We start from the raw sequence: 16,942 nt of genomic DNA on the forward strand, positions 1-16,942 counted from the left end.
CTATAACTAGTATATGTATATAACATTAGGTAGTGCATTGCCACAGCTCACTATGTACCACTAAGGTTCTACTTAATCCTTATTTTGGAAAGGATATTGCCTATTCAAATAAAGAATTATGTTTTAAGTTTATTTAAATAATAATTTGATTAATCACTAACAGGGCATTCTGGGAAGGGACATGCAAATATCTTTTCCATGAACTAGGAATGTAGTAATAGGATAGTTGCCAGATTTGAATCTTCATAAAATGACCTGGCTATATATGAACAGGTGAAACTCAATTTTCATCCTGCTTTTGATCTTACATTAAAAGGACTAATTTTGTATATCCATGAGCCAGACATGAGCAGTCTTCTAAACCAAGTCTTCTGAACTGATGTCTTCTAAACCAAATCTTCTGAAAAGTCAGGAATAGTGAGCTACAAACTAAGAATTAAGGATGAAAAAATCTTTAGCTGCTGTTATTTTTTACCTGATCATCTCAGCAATGGAATTATCAGCAGTTGTTGCAAATGGATATATTGTTGCCTTAAATTGTATCGACTGGGTCAAAAGCAGAAAACTGACCTCCTATGCTAAGATAATAACCAGTCTGGTCTTCTCCAGATTTTGCCTACAACTCTTTGTGTCATCTGACAATTTCTTATATAAGATATATCCAGATTTCTTTCATATGAATGAAACATCAAGCCCTTATGCAGTTATTGAGATGTTTATAAATCGTGAGTGTCTGTTTTGCAAGTTGCCTTTCTGTGTTCTACTGTGTGAAGATTGCCACTTTCAAACAGTCCTTCTTCAGCTGGTTAAAACTGAGACTCTCCAAACTGGTGCCATGGCTGCTTTTGGGCTCTGTGCTGTACTGCTTGGTTACCACAGTTGCTTTTACAGTGTTCACATATTTCTATTGTGTATCTTCCCACAATTCCATAGATTGTCTATCAAGAAATGCCACGATTTCAGACAATAACAAGAACCATGCAGTGTTTGCTTTTCTGATACATGGCATAGGATCTATTTCCCCCATTATTCTATTTATTACTTCATCTGCTTTGTTAATCATATCCCTTTGGAGACACATCAGGAAAATGAGCCTTAATTCAGACCTTAATGCAAGTTTCAGGAACCCCACTATGGATGCCCATGTGCGTGCACTTAAATCTATGGTGTCCTTTTTCATCCTCTACAATATTTATTATATGGCTTTAACATTGTCAATTGGAAAACTAGCCTATGTCAGTGATGAATGGATAATTACAGTGTATACAATTATAGTTGCTGCCTATCCTTCTCTACACTCCATTGTCTTGATTCTGGGCAACCCCAAATTAAAACTGGCCTCAGCAAGGATTCTGCATTCTGCCAATTGCTGATTCAGAGTGGTTAATTCATAGTATCTATTCCTATCCTTTGGATAAGAATGTTCACTTCTTTTGTAAAGCACAGTAGTGAAAAAAAATGAAATTATTCTATTTCCCATGTGTTCTCCATTTGAAATCTCTCTTGTACTGCTACAGTATACAAAGCACTGATGCTGTCCATGAAGATTATGTGCACACTCTGCACCAATTCCAACTCAAGCTCTTCCAATGTACATCAGTCCTTCCCAGCAGCAGCATTGCTATCCTTTTGAGGAGAGACTGCTCAATGTATCAGATGTTTGATGTGGATATATCATTAAAAAAACAGGATGAGACCACCAAACGCACTTCCACATGATATGTTCAGCCAGGAATGAACTCTGGTCTTCACTGTTGATAGACATTTTTGCTTATAAGCTTCTGAATATAAAGTATAGAAAACAAAAGCATTTAATTATAAGTCTTACTCCATCTTCCATACAAAAGACTAATGACAGGGAAAAGGCACAGGGGAGCTGGTGAAAATGCAAATGGAGGATCCTTTCAAGTTACTGATACAAAGATACCAAAAGACAGACATTTCAAGAGTTAATTCATAAAACACAACATAGACAAATGTGAGAATGAGACCTACAAAATGTGGCTATTCAGTCATGAGTTAAATTGTGGTGTATTTTAAAGTTGATATTCACCACAAACCATTAGATTGTAAATAACATGTTATCATAACCACCTCAGTGAAAATCCTTAAGCCAAGCCTGAGCCTGAGTAGCCAGGGCAAGCACTGGACAGATGCATGTAAGGAAAGCAGAGGAGGCATCTTTACCCCCAACCCTACAGTGAATATTTCAGCCCTGTAATTGTTGTACTAGAATTAATAACATCAGAGGGTTGCTCTGACCTTTGGTACTCCAAGCAGATTTTCTGATTGGCTGATAATTGCCTAAACATTTTGAAACATCTGGAAACAAAAAGTTGGCATGGTAAGATCTAATGACTAGGTTTGAAAAATAAACCAACCATTACTAGTAAGGCACGAAGCATGACTGTGAATGGATTTGTGAGAGAAAAGACAGTCAGTTACAGCTTGCTGTCCTCAAGCACCTAGAACAGTTATCTGGGTGATAACGCTTAGTTAGAATCTGGCCCAAAATGACTATAGCTTCCTTCTTTTACTAAGTAACTGTGCCATCCTCTTACCTGCAGTGAAAGGCTGCAATGGAATAACAAGCATGAAACTGTTAGAGTGTCGGATATAGAGAAAACTACTTGAATCATTGAAATAACAGTTGTAGGGTCCACATTTTCAAAAGGATATCCTCCTATTTTTAAGAGACTCTTTGTGCCCACAATTCAACTGAGTGCACAATCTGAGTACTTGCATCTTTTCCGACCTGAGGATACAAGTGGCAATTTTTCAGAAGCAAACTTCACTCAAAGAAGGAAACTCAGTCTCGGCCCTTTGAAATTCACTATGTCACACTAAAACCTCTATGCCTGATCCATATATTTTTTCAAAGTAAAATAAACATACGGTTAGTTATATAAATCGTCTGTTAGTTGCATCTAATTGGTGAATTGCTTGGTAATTTAGTAAGATTCTTGAACACAAAGCATGAATAGTTAGGGCTGATAATACGGTGATATAATATAGTTAAGGGAATGTACATTTATGGTGGGGGGAAGGAAGGATTGTCCATGATCATTGCCTGGAAAAATGATTTCTATAGAGGATTTCATTAAAATGAATTATTGTCAATTCTGTGGTTAAGACTTTTAATATTGTAATTGGAGGAGTTTGTAGGATAGACAGTAATCATGGGTCCAACTGGAAAAGGAGAAGCCTTTTTTGAAAGGGATCTAGCATTGGCATCTAGCCCTGGAATGACCTGAGGCAATGAACATTACAGATGTTTGAAAAATGGTAACACAGATTGTGAGAACTTTTTGCGATAGTTAGTTAAAATTTAAATAAACAAAGATACCAGTCTACTAAATACAGTCTTTTCTGAGGTTCGGATCAGGGTAAATTGGAACGCCTGTGACAGTTTGGAGAATATGTCTGTGTCAACATAAGGATTCCTTTCTGTTTAATGAATAACACTATTGTAACTTTCAGTGGATTAGAATCTTCATATGGTAGCAAGACTCTGGCACACCATGAAGATTTATAACTGGAAACGTGCAGCAAAGCAATCCAGGGGTCATTAGCACTGAATAACTCTCAACTTCTTGAAGAATAGATTTTCAGACAGCTGGTTCTTTGAAAAGACTGTCTCTTCACAGAAACCTATTTGGGGAGAATGGAATTCTCCACAGACTGAGCACATTATTGGAAGAGCTGTAGTTTCTGGATAAAACACATTGGATTAAAATATGAAAGGAACATCATAGACAGTGTAGTATTTGCCTGGTTGCACTATTTCTTCTGTTGATATTACACTTACATGTGGAATAATTTCTGATGGTAGTTTACTTTGGTTTCCCTAGGTGTACAAAGTAGATTTGGGGTTTATTTTGGAATTTCTGTCATGCGGGAAATTGGTTTTATATCAGGATTACTAGGTTAACAAGTATATAATCTGACTATTTTTTAAATTATCTTCTGGCTCAGAAAGTAGAAGACAATGGAAGAAAAAAATATCCAGAGATCCTCTGTGTCCACAGAGGACAAGTTGTTGCTTTAGAAATTTCAGAGGGATTCTGTTACTGAGAGCTAGCACCCCAAGCTGACATAGAAAAGGAATCCAGCAGAGGAGGTATTTAGTATGTGTCTGCAATGTTCTTGGGATAAAGTTGCTACAAAACACAAGCAATGCCAATCTGCTTTATCCAGCACAAGTATAAAAATTAAGCAAACCTGCTACCATTTGGGGAAACTTTGTTGGAGTCCCCTCACTGACCTATTTAATATTTTTTCAGATTGGTGAAAGCCACTGAAGCAACCTGTAATCAATCTGGCAAATTTGGTAATTTACAAGCGTAGCTGTAATGACATATGGTTTGGGTCCTGTTTAGAGATTATTTTTATAAAGATGAAAATCTAGAGAAATTTTATTAGCCCTACCAGTACCGAACTAATTAGAAAGCACCTGGATTATTAACAAGGCTGATGAATGCAAGAGAGGAAGGATTTGTCAGATGTATTCATACAAGTGTTATCTGTATTGTGCTAGTGCCTTGGGACCCCAGTCGTGCTGGATACTGTCCATATATATAGAAAGACAGGTCTTCCATTGCCAGAAAATGTAATCTTGGCAGCTGTTCAGTTTTATTTTATAGTTGGCTAAAAATCTTGATTTTTTTCTGTGATAATGTTGATCATATTTAACAAAATAAAAGTTGTAAAATAAAGTTTTCTGAGGGAAGTATAAAATATCCAATAAGCTGTGGAACATTTGCAACTCCCTGTGAAGTTAAATCTCAGCACATCTCAGGTCTTAGCCCATAGGATGTGTTTGTGTGTGTGTTTCTAAACTGTGACATAAGTACAGTAGTTAATGATCTAAGGGTTTAATGATGTAAGATAATTCAGTACCAGGGATGTGCAAGAGCTATTTCTCAGATGAATACACTTGGTATCCACTTGGTATAACCAAAACAATTCAGAAATATAACAGCTGCCTCAAGCAGCCACCAAAATCTTGATAAACTCCCAAACCTCTAGAAATGTAAATGAGTCTGTCTCTGCACCTGCTAAAAATACACTCAATATGTCCTGTTCAGACATATAGAAAGACAGTCTTCCAGTGCCAGAAAATACAATTTAGGGAGCTGTCCCATTTTATTATATAGTTGTAAAAAACCTTATTTTTTTCTGTGAAAATGTTGATTGGATTTAACAAAATGAAATTTGTAAATGTTTTCCAAGAGCTGTAAAAAATATTTACAGCTATATCCAAAAAATCATTGAACAAGGTGTTAAGAAAGAGACCACTCTGTGAAGGAGACTTAACTTTAGAAAAAGCTCTCCAAATATGCAGGGCAGCAGAAACTGTGAGAGCACAAGCCAAAGAGCTGAATTCACTAGAAGAGGTTTGTCATAAACAGATAGCTAAGGGTTAATGTTCTTTTACCTGTAAAGGGGTAACACAGGGAACCTGAAACACCTGACCAGAGCACCAATCAGGAAATAAGACTTTTTCAAATCTGGGTGGAGGAAAGTTTTGGGTGTGAGTTCTTTGTTCTTTGTCTTGAGTCTGACCCTCTCGGCTCTGAGAGTGATTTTTCTATCTCCTGGCTTTCTAATCTTCTGTTTCCAAGTTGTAAGTACAAAGATCGTAAGACAATAGGTTTATATTGTTTTTTTGTATTTACATGTGTGTAGTTGCTGGAGTGTTTTGAATTGTATTTTTTTTTGGATAAGGTTGTTTATTCACTTTTTTTTCTTAAGCAATTGACCCTGTTCATTTTCACCTTATACAGAGACTATTTTTAATGTATTTTTCTTTCTTTTTATAAAGCTTTCTTTTTAAGACCTGTTGGAGTTTTTCTTTAGTGGGGACTCCAGGGAATTGAGTCTGCAGCTCACTAGGGAATTGGTGGGAGGAAGAAATCAGGGGGAAAATCTCTTTGTGTTAGATTTACTAAGCCTGACTTTGCATACGCTCTGGGTAAGGGGGAAGAGAGATTAGCTCTTTCGGTACTTGTGTTTCCAGGACTGGAAGCAGGGAATGTCCTAGGGTCGTCCAGGGAGGGGAGCCTGGGAGGAAGTAACCAGGAAACAAGGGGAGGGGTTATTTCCCTTTGTGGTAGGACTCAAGGCATCTGAGTCTGGGGGTCCCCCAGGGAAGGTTTTGGGGGGACCAGAGGGTATCAGGCCCTAAAAATTCCTGATTGGTGGCAGCTTTACCAGGTCCAAGCTGGTAACTAAGTTTGGAGGTTTTCATGCTAACACCCATATTTTGGACGCTAAGGTCCAGATCTGGGAAGAAATGTTATGACAGGGTTATCCATTTACTAAGCACAAAAGAGTATAGCCAGAATATGTCAAATTGAAGAGTGGAACCACTCACTATGAAAACCACATCTAGAAGGAAAACTGGGTATAGACGGTCATATGATTCATGCATATGGATCATAGCATGGCCCCAAACAGTGTGCTGTTTTTGACAGACTGTCATAAAATGTGGGGGAAATAATCATTTTGCAAAGCTGCAGATTCCAAATATTCAGATTAATATTTTGTCTGAACAAGATTATGAGAGATTGAAAATAAACCCAAAAAAGGGAGCAACAAAGATAAAAGTAACTGGTTATTCTAGAACAAATATATCAGTGAAGGGGAGGTGCATTGTTACAATCAACCATAAAAACACCACGTACAGTCTCCCATTCATTGCAGTGCCAAAGGAAGTGATGCCAGTTTTAGGCCTGGCTGCATGTGAGAAACTCAGTCTGGTAAAATTGGTGCTCTCACTACAACATCATACTGAACTTTGCTATGGGGCACTCTTTTGGGAATATCAATATCTGTTTCAAGGGTTGGGTTGCTTGCAGGGCGAAACACACAATCCAGATAAACAAGCAGGTCTCTCCAGTTATCCATCCATGTAGAGAGGTGCCGTTTGCACTCTGTGATAAACTCAAGGCTGAGCTTGCAAGAATGGAAGCAGAGCAAGTAATGCAAAAGATTGAGAAGCCAACAGAATGGATGAGCTCCCTTGTCGTTGTGGAGAAAAGTAACAGCTGTTATGCATACACTTAGGTTCAAGAGACCTCAACAAGGCTATTAAAAGAGAACATTTCAAACTACCAATCAGAGAAGAGATTATGGTTCCATTTGCAAATGCACAATATTTGAGTAAATTGGATGCATCCTCAGGTTTGTGGCATCTAAAATTAAGTGAAGGAAGCACAAAATTATTTGGAAGATACTGATTCTTAATCTTCAGCATAACTTCAGCACCAGAAGTGCACCACAAAACCATACATGTGATCTATGAATGGATGACATCATAATCTGAAAGTCAACGAAAGAGAAGCATGACTGTAGACTTTGGGAAGTTCTGGATACAGTTAGAGCTGCAAACCTCAAACTAAATAGGGAGAAATGTGCTTTAAGAGTTACAGAACTGATTTTTGTTGGGGACAATTGTCATAACATTTTTCCCAGATCTGGACCTTAGCGTCCAAAATATGGGTGTTAGCATGAAAATCTCCAAGCTTAGTTACCAGCTTGGACCTGGTAAAGCTGCCACCAGCCAGGAATCGATACAGTGCCTGGCACACTGTGGTCTCCCCAAAACCTTCCCTGGGGGACCCCCAGACTCAGATTCCTTGAGTCTCACAACAAAGGGGAATAAACCATTTCCCTTCCCCCTTCCAGGTGTTCCCTCCCTGGGTTCCTGGAGAGATATACAGAAGCAAGCTCCGTGAATCTAAACAGAGGGACTCCACCCTCCCTGTTTCCAGTCCTGGAAAACACAAGTGCCGAGAGCTAATCTCTCTTCCCCCCTCACCCAGAGGGTATGCAAAGTCAGATTAGTAAATCTAACACAAAGAGATTTTCCCCCTGACTTCTTCCTCCCACCAATTCCCTGGTGAGCTGCAGACTCAATTCCCTGGAGTCCCCACTAAAGAAAAACTCCAACAAGTCTTAAAAAGAAGATTTTATATAAAAAAGAAAGAAAAGGACATAAAAATGGTCTCTCTGTATTAAGGTGACAAATACAGGGTCAATTGCTTAAAAGAAAAATGAATAAACAGCCTTATTCAAAAAGAATACAATTCAAAACATTCCCTCAACTACACACATGTAAATACAAAAAGAAACAATATAAACCTTATTGTCTTACTATTTTTGTACTTACAACTTGGAAACAGAAGATTAGAAAGCCAGGAGACAGAAAAATCACTCTCATAGCCAAGAGGGTCAGACACAAGACAAAGAACAAAGAACTCACACACAAACTTCCCTCCACCCAGATTTGAAAAAGTCTTGTTTCTTGATTGGTCCTCTGGTCAGGTGTTTCAGGTTCCCTGTGTTAACCCTTTTCAGGTAAAAGAACATTAACCCTTAGCTATCTGTTTATGACAACAATATTTTCAATGAAGGTGCAAAACCTGATAAGAAGATTTCAGTTATTGAAATGATGCTACATCCCTCATCAAAGAAAGATGTTCAGTGATTCTTGAGGATTCTTAATTATCTTGAAAAAATCATACCTAATCTATCTTTCAAGGCTGTGGCTTTGAGAAAACTCCTACAGAATAAAAATGAAAGGTATTGGGGTGCAGAACAGGATGAATCATGGGAAGTTTACATAAAGCAACAATTGATACAAGAGCCAGTGTTGAAGTTCTATGGACCAGGAAGATCTCTTAAAATGTCAGCAGATGCTTCACAGTCTAGGTTAGATGCAGTGATTTTTATAGGAGAATGAGGATTGTTGGCAACTAGTGGTGTATGCATCCAAATCACTGACTGAGGCAGAAATCAGATATACACAGATTGAGAAGTAGCTTTTAGGAATATTGTTTGCCTTGATAGATTCAATCAGTATTTTTATAGCCAGACAGTGGAAGCTGAAATGGACCACAAGCCCCTGATAGTGTTATTTAGCAAACAGCTAAATGACAGTACCTTGAGCATTCAAAGAATGATCATAAAACTGAAACGTATTATTTGGTTGTGACCTACACCCCTGGTTAATATGCACTGCAGATGCACTTTCCAAAGCAGTGACTCCCACTAGGAAACCAGAGAAGACTTTAGAGAGAGAGATGAAAGCTATGTAGATCTGACTGTAAAGTCAATTCCGGTAGCTAACAGGAAACTGCAACAAATAAGAGTGAAGAAAGAGAAAGATGAATCATTGGGGATCCTTAAAGAAGTGATAATTAAAGTTTGGCCTAAAGAAATAAGTATTTGCTGTTCAAGTATAAAAGGCTATTGGACCTGCAGACATGAATTTAATGTGATAGATGAGATAATTTTCAAGGGCAGTAAGGTTGTAATTCCAATGAGCCTCCAAAAAGAAATGCTACAGAAGATCCACCAGGGTCACTTAGGAATTAAGAAATGCAATCAATGAGCACGAGAGGTGCTGTATTGGCTGTGGATCAATCACAACATTACTTACGAAAAAGACTTTTGACAGTGTGGGGTGATTTGTATAACGCTTTATTGGTTTACTGATGTACACCTCTGGAAAATGGCTTTTCTCTAGCTCAGCTGTTAATGGGAAGAAGGATCAGATCTAATTTTCCAATCACTGATAACTTGCTAAAATCTCAGAACAATGAAACCATATGAATGATGATAGAAAATCAGAAGTGGAAACAGAAATATTATTTTGTCAAAAGGGCCCATGATCTCCCATATCTTAACAAAGGTGAGAGAGTATGTCTAAGGAATCACACCTCTAATACTTAGGGCCAAATCGGTACCATTAAAGAACAGCTGCATCCAAGGTTTTATGTAATCCAGACAGACCAGGGGGATTACATTTGATGTAATTGAAGTAATCCCAGAAAGTTCCCAAACATTGACAATGGATGTGGACTCTGGTATTTCCAATCTGACTGATCCTTTATCATCAAAAGACAAAGGAGAAACTGTGAAGGAACAAAAGAACAACTCAGACTCTAAAGAAAAGCTGATACTGAGTGTCATAAACAGACAGTTAAGGGTTAATGCCTCTTTTACCTGTAAAGGGTTAAGAAGCTCAGTGAACTTGGCTGACACTTGACCAGAGGACCAATAAGGGGACAAGATACTTTCAAATCTTGGTGGAGGGAAGTCTTTGTTTGTGCTCTTTGTTTTGGATGTTGTTCGCTCTTGGGACTAAGAGGGACCAGATGTCCATCCAGGCTCTCCAAATCTTTCTGAATCAGTCTCTCATGTTTCAAAATTGTGAGTAATAGCCAGGCAAGGCGGATTAATCTTATTTTTGTTTTCTCAACCTGTAAATGTCCTTTTCTTTGCTGAGAGGATTTTACCTCTGCTTGCTGTAACTTTGAATCTAAGGCTAGAGGGGGTTCCTCTGGGCTATACGAATTTCATTACCCTGTAAAGTATTTTCCATCCTGATTTTACAGAGATGATGTTCACCTTTCTTCTTTAATTAAAAGCTTTCTTTTTAAGAACCTGATTGATTTTTCCTTGTTTTAAGATCCAAGGGGATTGGATCTGGACTCACCAGGGATTGGTGGGGGAAAGGAGGGAGGATGGTTAATTTCTCCTTGTTTTAAGATCCAAGGGGTTTGAATCTGAGTTCACCAGGGAACTGGTGAAGAGCTTCAATGCCACCCAAGAGGGGAGAGTTTTGGGGGGACAGGAAATGCTCCTGACACTAAAATTTCTGGATGGTGGCAGAGTTACCAGATCTAAGCTAGTAAATAAGCTTAGAAGTGTCCATGCAGGTCTCCATATTTGTACCCTAATGTTCAGAGTGAGGAAGGAATCTTGACACTGAGAAGATCAGAGACAGAGATAAAACATCATGAAAGACTCAGAGACTTGCTAACCTGCCTGAAGAAGGGTGGTTTGAGGAAAGCGAGTGGTAAAGTCTGACTCAGGAGTGATGTGTTAGTAACCTCTCCTCTCTAGGTAGTTGATACATCGATTTCTGGAAATGTATGACGTGGATTGAGAATTTGAATGTATGTGTCATTAGTTAGTTGTTATATGCATATATAAAAAGAAGCTAACAGCTAATTGGGTTTTTTTTTATGAGAGAAAATGTAGAGATATGTTTGTGAAAGATTATAATTTAGAGACGTTCTCTCCTAAGGGACAGTATTATGAACATAGAAGTTTAGAGATGTGCCCTGGAAGCTGGGGTGGACAACATGGGATAGCTGTGCACAGCAGTTCACCATATAAGCTCTCTAGTTTGTTTTATTAACAATTATATTCCTTTCTCATTCACTGGTCTGTTTAATGAACCTCAAAATCATTACAGTGACGTCAATGTACTATTGCTTATTGGATCCTTGGTTTACCCCACAAGGGATGGGGCTATAATTGACCAGGCAGGAAGTCCAAGATGCAAGAAGCTGATCACTGCAGGGCCAGATTAGCTGTCAGCAGGGGTCCAAGAGATCTTACTAAACCACAGCCAGCTACAAAGGGGGTGCACTTGCCAATGAATCACTCTTACAATTGTGCATTAGGGTGGAGATCTGAGAAGGGTGTGCTTAGTCTATTGGGAGGACTTGTGGTGGGAGAGGGTCAGCACTGATCTTAGGGCACAGTGCAGCTGAACAGCAGGGCTTCACCTCCTAAGAAGGGGGAACTAGATGGCAGGGGCAGGGAAGGTGTGTGGCAGAGGTCTGTACCCCAGGGGCATGATCTGGACATTGCTTAAATCCAGAGTAAAAACGAGAGGGATCCAGAGGTTGAAACCTGTACAATAGCCTGCTGCCCAGCCACAAGTGGGAGCTCATCCAGGGCTATAGCAGAGTATTGAAGAGGTAACTCACGGTTATCCTTCCAGTAAGCAAATGTGTCTCTCTCACTGACATGTCCCATATATTAGAGCAGAGTGCAGTAATGCATTATTTAGAAACAATTTAATTTTCAGATTTGGTACATTTTTGTGTTTGTGAATTGTCCATAAACTAAATATGATTTTTCATCAGATCACAACTACTTTTGTCTGTTTCCTGACTATTTAGATACATTTTGTCCATCTAACAAGGGAACAGAACCAGTACTATTACTATCACCAAACACAATGAAACAATTCAGCATGAATATCTAATAAATGCCATAGAGTAAGTGGCAAGAGAAAAAAATGCATTAAATAAGGAATACAGTAAAGAAAATTGTAATGTAGATTAAGTGAATTTAGATCGTCTCTGTTGTTTAAAGCTTTATTGGTTTACCGATGTACACCTCTGGAAAATGGCTTTCCTCTAGCTCAGCTGTTAATGGGAAGAAGGATCAGATCTAATTTTCCAATCACTGATAACTTGCTGAAATCTCGGAACAATGAAATCATATGAAAGATGATAGAAAATCAGAAGTGGAAACAGAAATATTACCAGCACGACTGTTTAGGGCATTGCTTTTAGTTGTTTCTTCCTGGTCACAGGGCTTATAGCAGTGTTGCAAAATCTCCAATCTTGGCCAGCTAAGCCAGAATCTTATTAGATGGAAAGAAAAAGGAATGGAGTAGAAAAGAGAAGATATAAGGTGGGAAAAGAAAAGGACACATACTGGGTGGGGGTGGGAGGAGTGGGGGAGAGAGAGACTAAGTCTCACATCCCAGCACAGTTGCCAACCTTTCACACAGTAAATAAGCACCCCAACTTTCATAATAAGCCAAAAATGAAGCGAATTCCATTTCAAAACAAGTCCAAAACAAGCCAATCCCTAAGAACCCCAACATTCTATGTTATTAGATCCCCCTGGCATGCAGCCTGGGACTGTGGTGGGCCCGCGGTGCACTGCTGACTCTCTCGTCCCTCCCTTGCCCCTGCTTGCCAGGAGCCAATCAAAAAAAAAAAAAAAAAAAGAAGAAGAAGAAGCAACACGCTGCAACAAGCTACAAGCCAAACAAGCTACAAGCCAAAAACTAGCCAAACTCACAAGCGAATTAAGCCAAAAGCAAGCCCTATTTTTGCATTTTTTTTCATGGGTTTGGCATGTCTGCATCCCAGGTGGGTTTTGGGCTTCAGCTGATGCAGGAGACAATGCCAGCTGTCTCCCTTTCTCTGGCCCAGTCTGGTCAGGACATCTTTTATAAGATGCAGGATGCAGAAGTCTCTTTCTTTGAGGACCCACCAGGGGATTGATAGGTGGAATAGCTCATTCCTCATTATTTTGTCCACCAGTTAGGCCTAGTTTCCAACACACCCATTTTGGTTCACTGATTTCTGGTTCCTCACATGTCTTGTTACCAAACATGATCTTAACATAGTCTTTGAATCATATCACTAGGCTTTTTTGTTTGAACTAATTCTGCCTTTGTGTCTTCCTTTTTTACCTTTTCCCATCAGCATTTGTTATTATAGGTTATTGTGACATCTTGTGAACTTTCACATTCTTTTTACAGTTGAGCTCACAAATGGGGTAAATCTGTAAGCCCAATTATCACAACTCTCTTTTTCTGAAATAACAGTATCCATACATAGTTACTGGACAAACTGATGGCATGTTCTATAATTAGATTTTACCAGGTCAATAACAAATATGAACTCTTGGATCATATTACCGTCAAGTCACAGACTGTCCCATTAGACTTATCTTGCCACTCCTAGACAAACTGGACTTAGTGATAAATGGTCACTTACACTAAAAATCAAACAATATTCAGGTTGGTTACAGTCCCAAGAGACCAATCACATACCCCAGATCAATTGTTACCCTAGATCTTACACCAAAGACAACACTATAGCCCATCCTCTAAGAAACTATTGAAAGATTTATTAACTAGGAAAGAGAAATAAAATAGTTATTTACAGGTTAAAGCAAGCAAACATACATACACAAATGAGTTGCAATCCAAATCCTAAGAGTGACAGAGTTGTAGAAATCTGTTTCTTCAAAGTATCTTTCAGGGTGGACCAGGAGGCAACCCGTAGAGATCTGAGGCTTCAGTTTGGTGTCTCTGGCATTTCCAAGGTGAGATAAGGCAAGTAACCAATCCTTTGTATTTCAATGTTCCTTTCTGATTTTTTTTTACTTCTTCTGGACAGATGGAGGGAAACACTCTTTCCATTTGAGTTCACAAGTTTAGAGCAAACATTTTCAAAGTTCTAAATCAAAACATACATATTTCTTTATAGCATGGAATACAGACAAGTGAGATTAAACCATGAAGCAATTTACAAGCATTTCATAGAGTCTAAAAACTAAATACATTCTTATAAGACTAATACCTATTTGAACAAAACTAAACTACAGCTGCAGATCAGACCAGTTCAGCTATGAGTTTGTAAGTTCTTAGCTAATGTCTGCAGTCTTGGCAAGAGCTAGCACTTGGTCTGCCAACATCACATGTACCTTTTCTCTTCAACATTTTTTATAGGTTATTGTGACATCTTATGAACTTCTTCAATTGAGAATTCTTCACAATTAGGGTAAATTTGTAGGCCCAATGATCACAACAACACTTTTCTTCTGAAATAAGAATAACCACACATGGAGTCAATCAGGAATAGTTAGTTAGGCATAGCTATTCTGGAATATCATCTTGTATAGACAAGCCTTTAGATACTTAAAGCCCTTAGTAGTTATTCCACAAATGTACAATTCATATAATTTTTTAAATAAATTAGTCCTTCAGACTCCAACCACACAGAGCAGTGGAAGGTAGTCTGCTTGGAGAATATGAATACTGGCCTGTTTTGTGCAGTTCTGAACGTAGCATTTCAGTAGGTCTATTTTAGCTTTGATGACCACTCCCCCATCTCCTGCTCCCCCATCCTTGTAAGTGGAACAATGTACATATCATGAATATATAAATGTACTATTTATTCTAAGTCTTTGTCCAGCCTTTTCTCTCCCAACAAGGCAATAGACCACTCCAGTAGACCAGCATTTCTTGACTACTTGAGAATCTAGACAATATACAAAATATACATTATGGATGAAGAACGCTGCATTCCCCACTGCTCCTTTTCTTGGTAACTTTCCCTGTTGGATCCAAGTCTTTGTCTGCTCTGTTTTTGCTACTCTTTTCTCCCAGTTTTGTCATACTATAAATCTTCTAAAAGGAAAATTTCCTGCATTAATATGAATTAACACTAAAATTAATGTCCTGCTGCTAGTATTTTTATTCCCTGCAATGTCACAATTGGATGTAATTTCATTTATTAGGCCATATAATTTGTGCAGCATTGGTGAATAACTCATAACAAATTTATTTGATTAACTTCAAGATGTTGATTGTTGATTGATGAATCATTGGCCAGCACATTATACCTCTCTGTTTTTCAGTTATTTAAAATTATTTTCTGAATAATTTCAGTGACTCAATCTATAGTTTATCAATAATTCATAGTGAATATTCTGTATTCATGCTTCAAAATATTAATGATTGGTTAGTTTTTATTTGCCCCATCAGCAATAATATTCAAATTTTTGTGCCCAGACTTAGGCATAGAGGATATGTCTACATTGCAATGAAACACCCATGGCTGGCCCATGTCAACTGACTTGAGTTCACAGAGCTTGGGCTGCAGGGCTTTAAAACAGCCGTGTACATATTTGGGCTCAGGCTGGAGCCTGAACTCTGGAATCCTGCAAGGAGGGAGTGTCCAGGATCCTGGGAGAAGGGTTTCAGAACTTTGGCACAAGCGGTTTGCCATTCAACTCTCATTGAAAATCTATGGGACTGCCATCTGTGCCTTTGACAATTCTCTTTGCCTTTAAGACTTTTCTCAGTTTAGCCTCATCATACCTAGCTGCATTATTAGCTCATTGTGAGATTGTCCACTATTTCACTGCAATAATGATTCTAGCTTTTACTGTTCACTAGAGCAGTGCAGGAACCACAATTTCCATTTCCTGGGAAATTCTGTGATTTTGAAGCTAAACAACAAATATAAAAGAATTTCAGAATTTTCTGGAAAAGAAAAATTTAGGTAAAAAACATTTCCGTTCAATCAACCGATTTTGTTTCACTAAAATACAAATATCTCATTTTGATTTTGACTATTTCAATGTTATTATATTATTTAATATAAAATAAAAAAATTAAAATGAAAGTTGTTTTGAAATGAAAAATTGAAACGTTCTGCTTTTTTTCAAATGAAATTTGTCAAAATTTACATTTCCTCACAAAGTTTTGATTTAGATGCAATAGTATTTTCTGATGTAGACATATTCTGTCAGACTGTTTTTGATCCTTATCATTATTACTATTATTTATTTATAGAATCATAGTATCATAGACTTAAAGGTCAGAAGGGACCATTATGATCATCTAGTCTGACCATCTGCACAACGCAGGCCACTGAATCTCACCCACCCACTCCTGTATCAAACCTGTGTCTGAGCCATTGAAGTCTTCAAATCATGGTTTAAAGACTTCAAGATGAGGAGAATCTTCCAACAAATGACCTGTGCCCCACTCTGCAGAGGAAGGCAAAAACTCCCCAGGGCCTCTGCCAATCTGCCCTGGAGGAAAATTCCTTCCTGACCCCAAATATGGCAATCAGCTAAACCCTGAGCATGTGGGCAAGACTCACCAGCCAGACACCCAGGAAAGAATTCTCTGTAGCAACTTAGATCCCACCCCATCTAACATCCCATCACAAGCCATTGGGCAGATTTACCGCTAATAGTCAAAGACCAATTAATTTCCAAAATTAGGCTATCCCATTATACCATCCTCTCCATAAACTTATCAAGCTTAGTCTTGAAGCCAGATATGTCTTTTGCCCCCACTACTACCCTTGGAAGGCTGTTCCAGAACTTCACTCCTCTGATGGTTATATTATATATTATATTACCGTAGTGCCTGGGAGCCTCTAGTCAAGGACCAGGACACCATTGCACTAGTTGCTGTAGGCAAAAAGATAGTTCCTGGACTAAAGAACTTTAAATTAGGAATTTGGGGGAGACAGCTGGGAGATACTCATGTAATCTCCATGCCAGATTTTAACATTGAGCAGGAGTAAAATCA

At 38.4% G+C, this 16,942-nt stretch overlaps 1 pseudogene; it reads left to right on the forward strand.

Annotated features, from left to right (window-relative positions):
- The first annotated feature begins 442 nt into the window (after window positions 1–442).
- On the forward strand, window positions 443–1,373 carry LOC127050112 (taste receptor type 2 member 7-like; annotated as a pseudogene).
- Window positions 1,374–16,942: the final 15,569 nt, after the last annotated feature.

Source organism: Gopherus flavomarginatus, chromosome 4 (genome assembly GCF_025201925.1).
Source record: "Gopherus flavomarginatus isolate rGopFla2 chromosome 4, rGopFla2.mat.asm, whole genome shotgun sequence".
Classification (NCBI taxonomy): domain Eukaryota; kingdom Metazoa; phylum Chordata; order Testudines; family Testudinidae; genus Gopherus; species Gopherus flavomarginatus.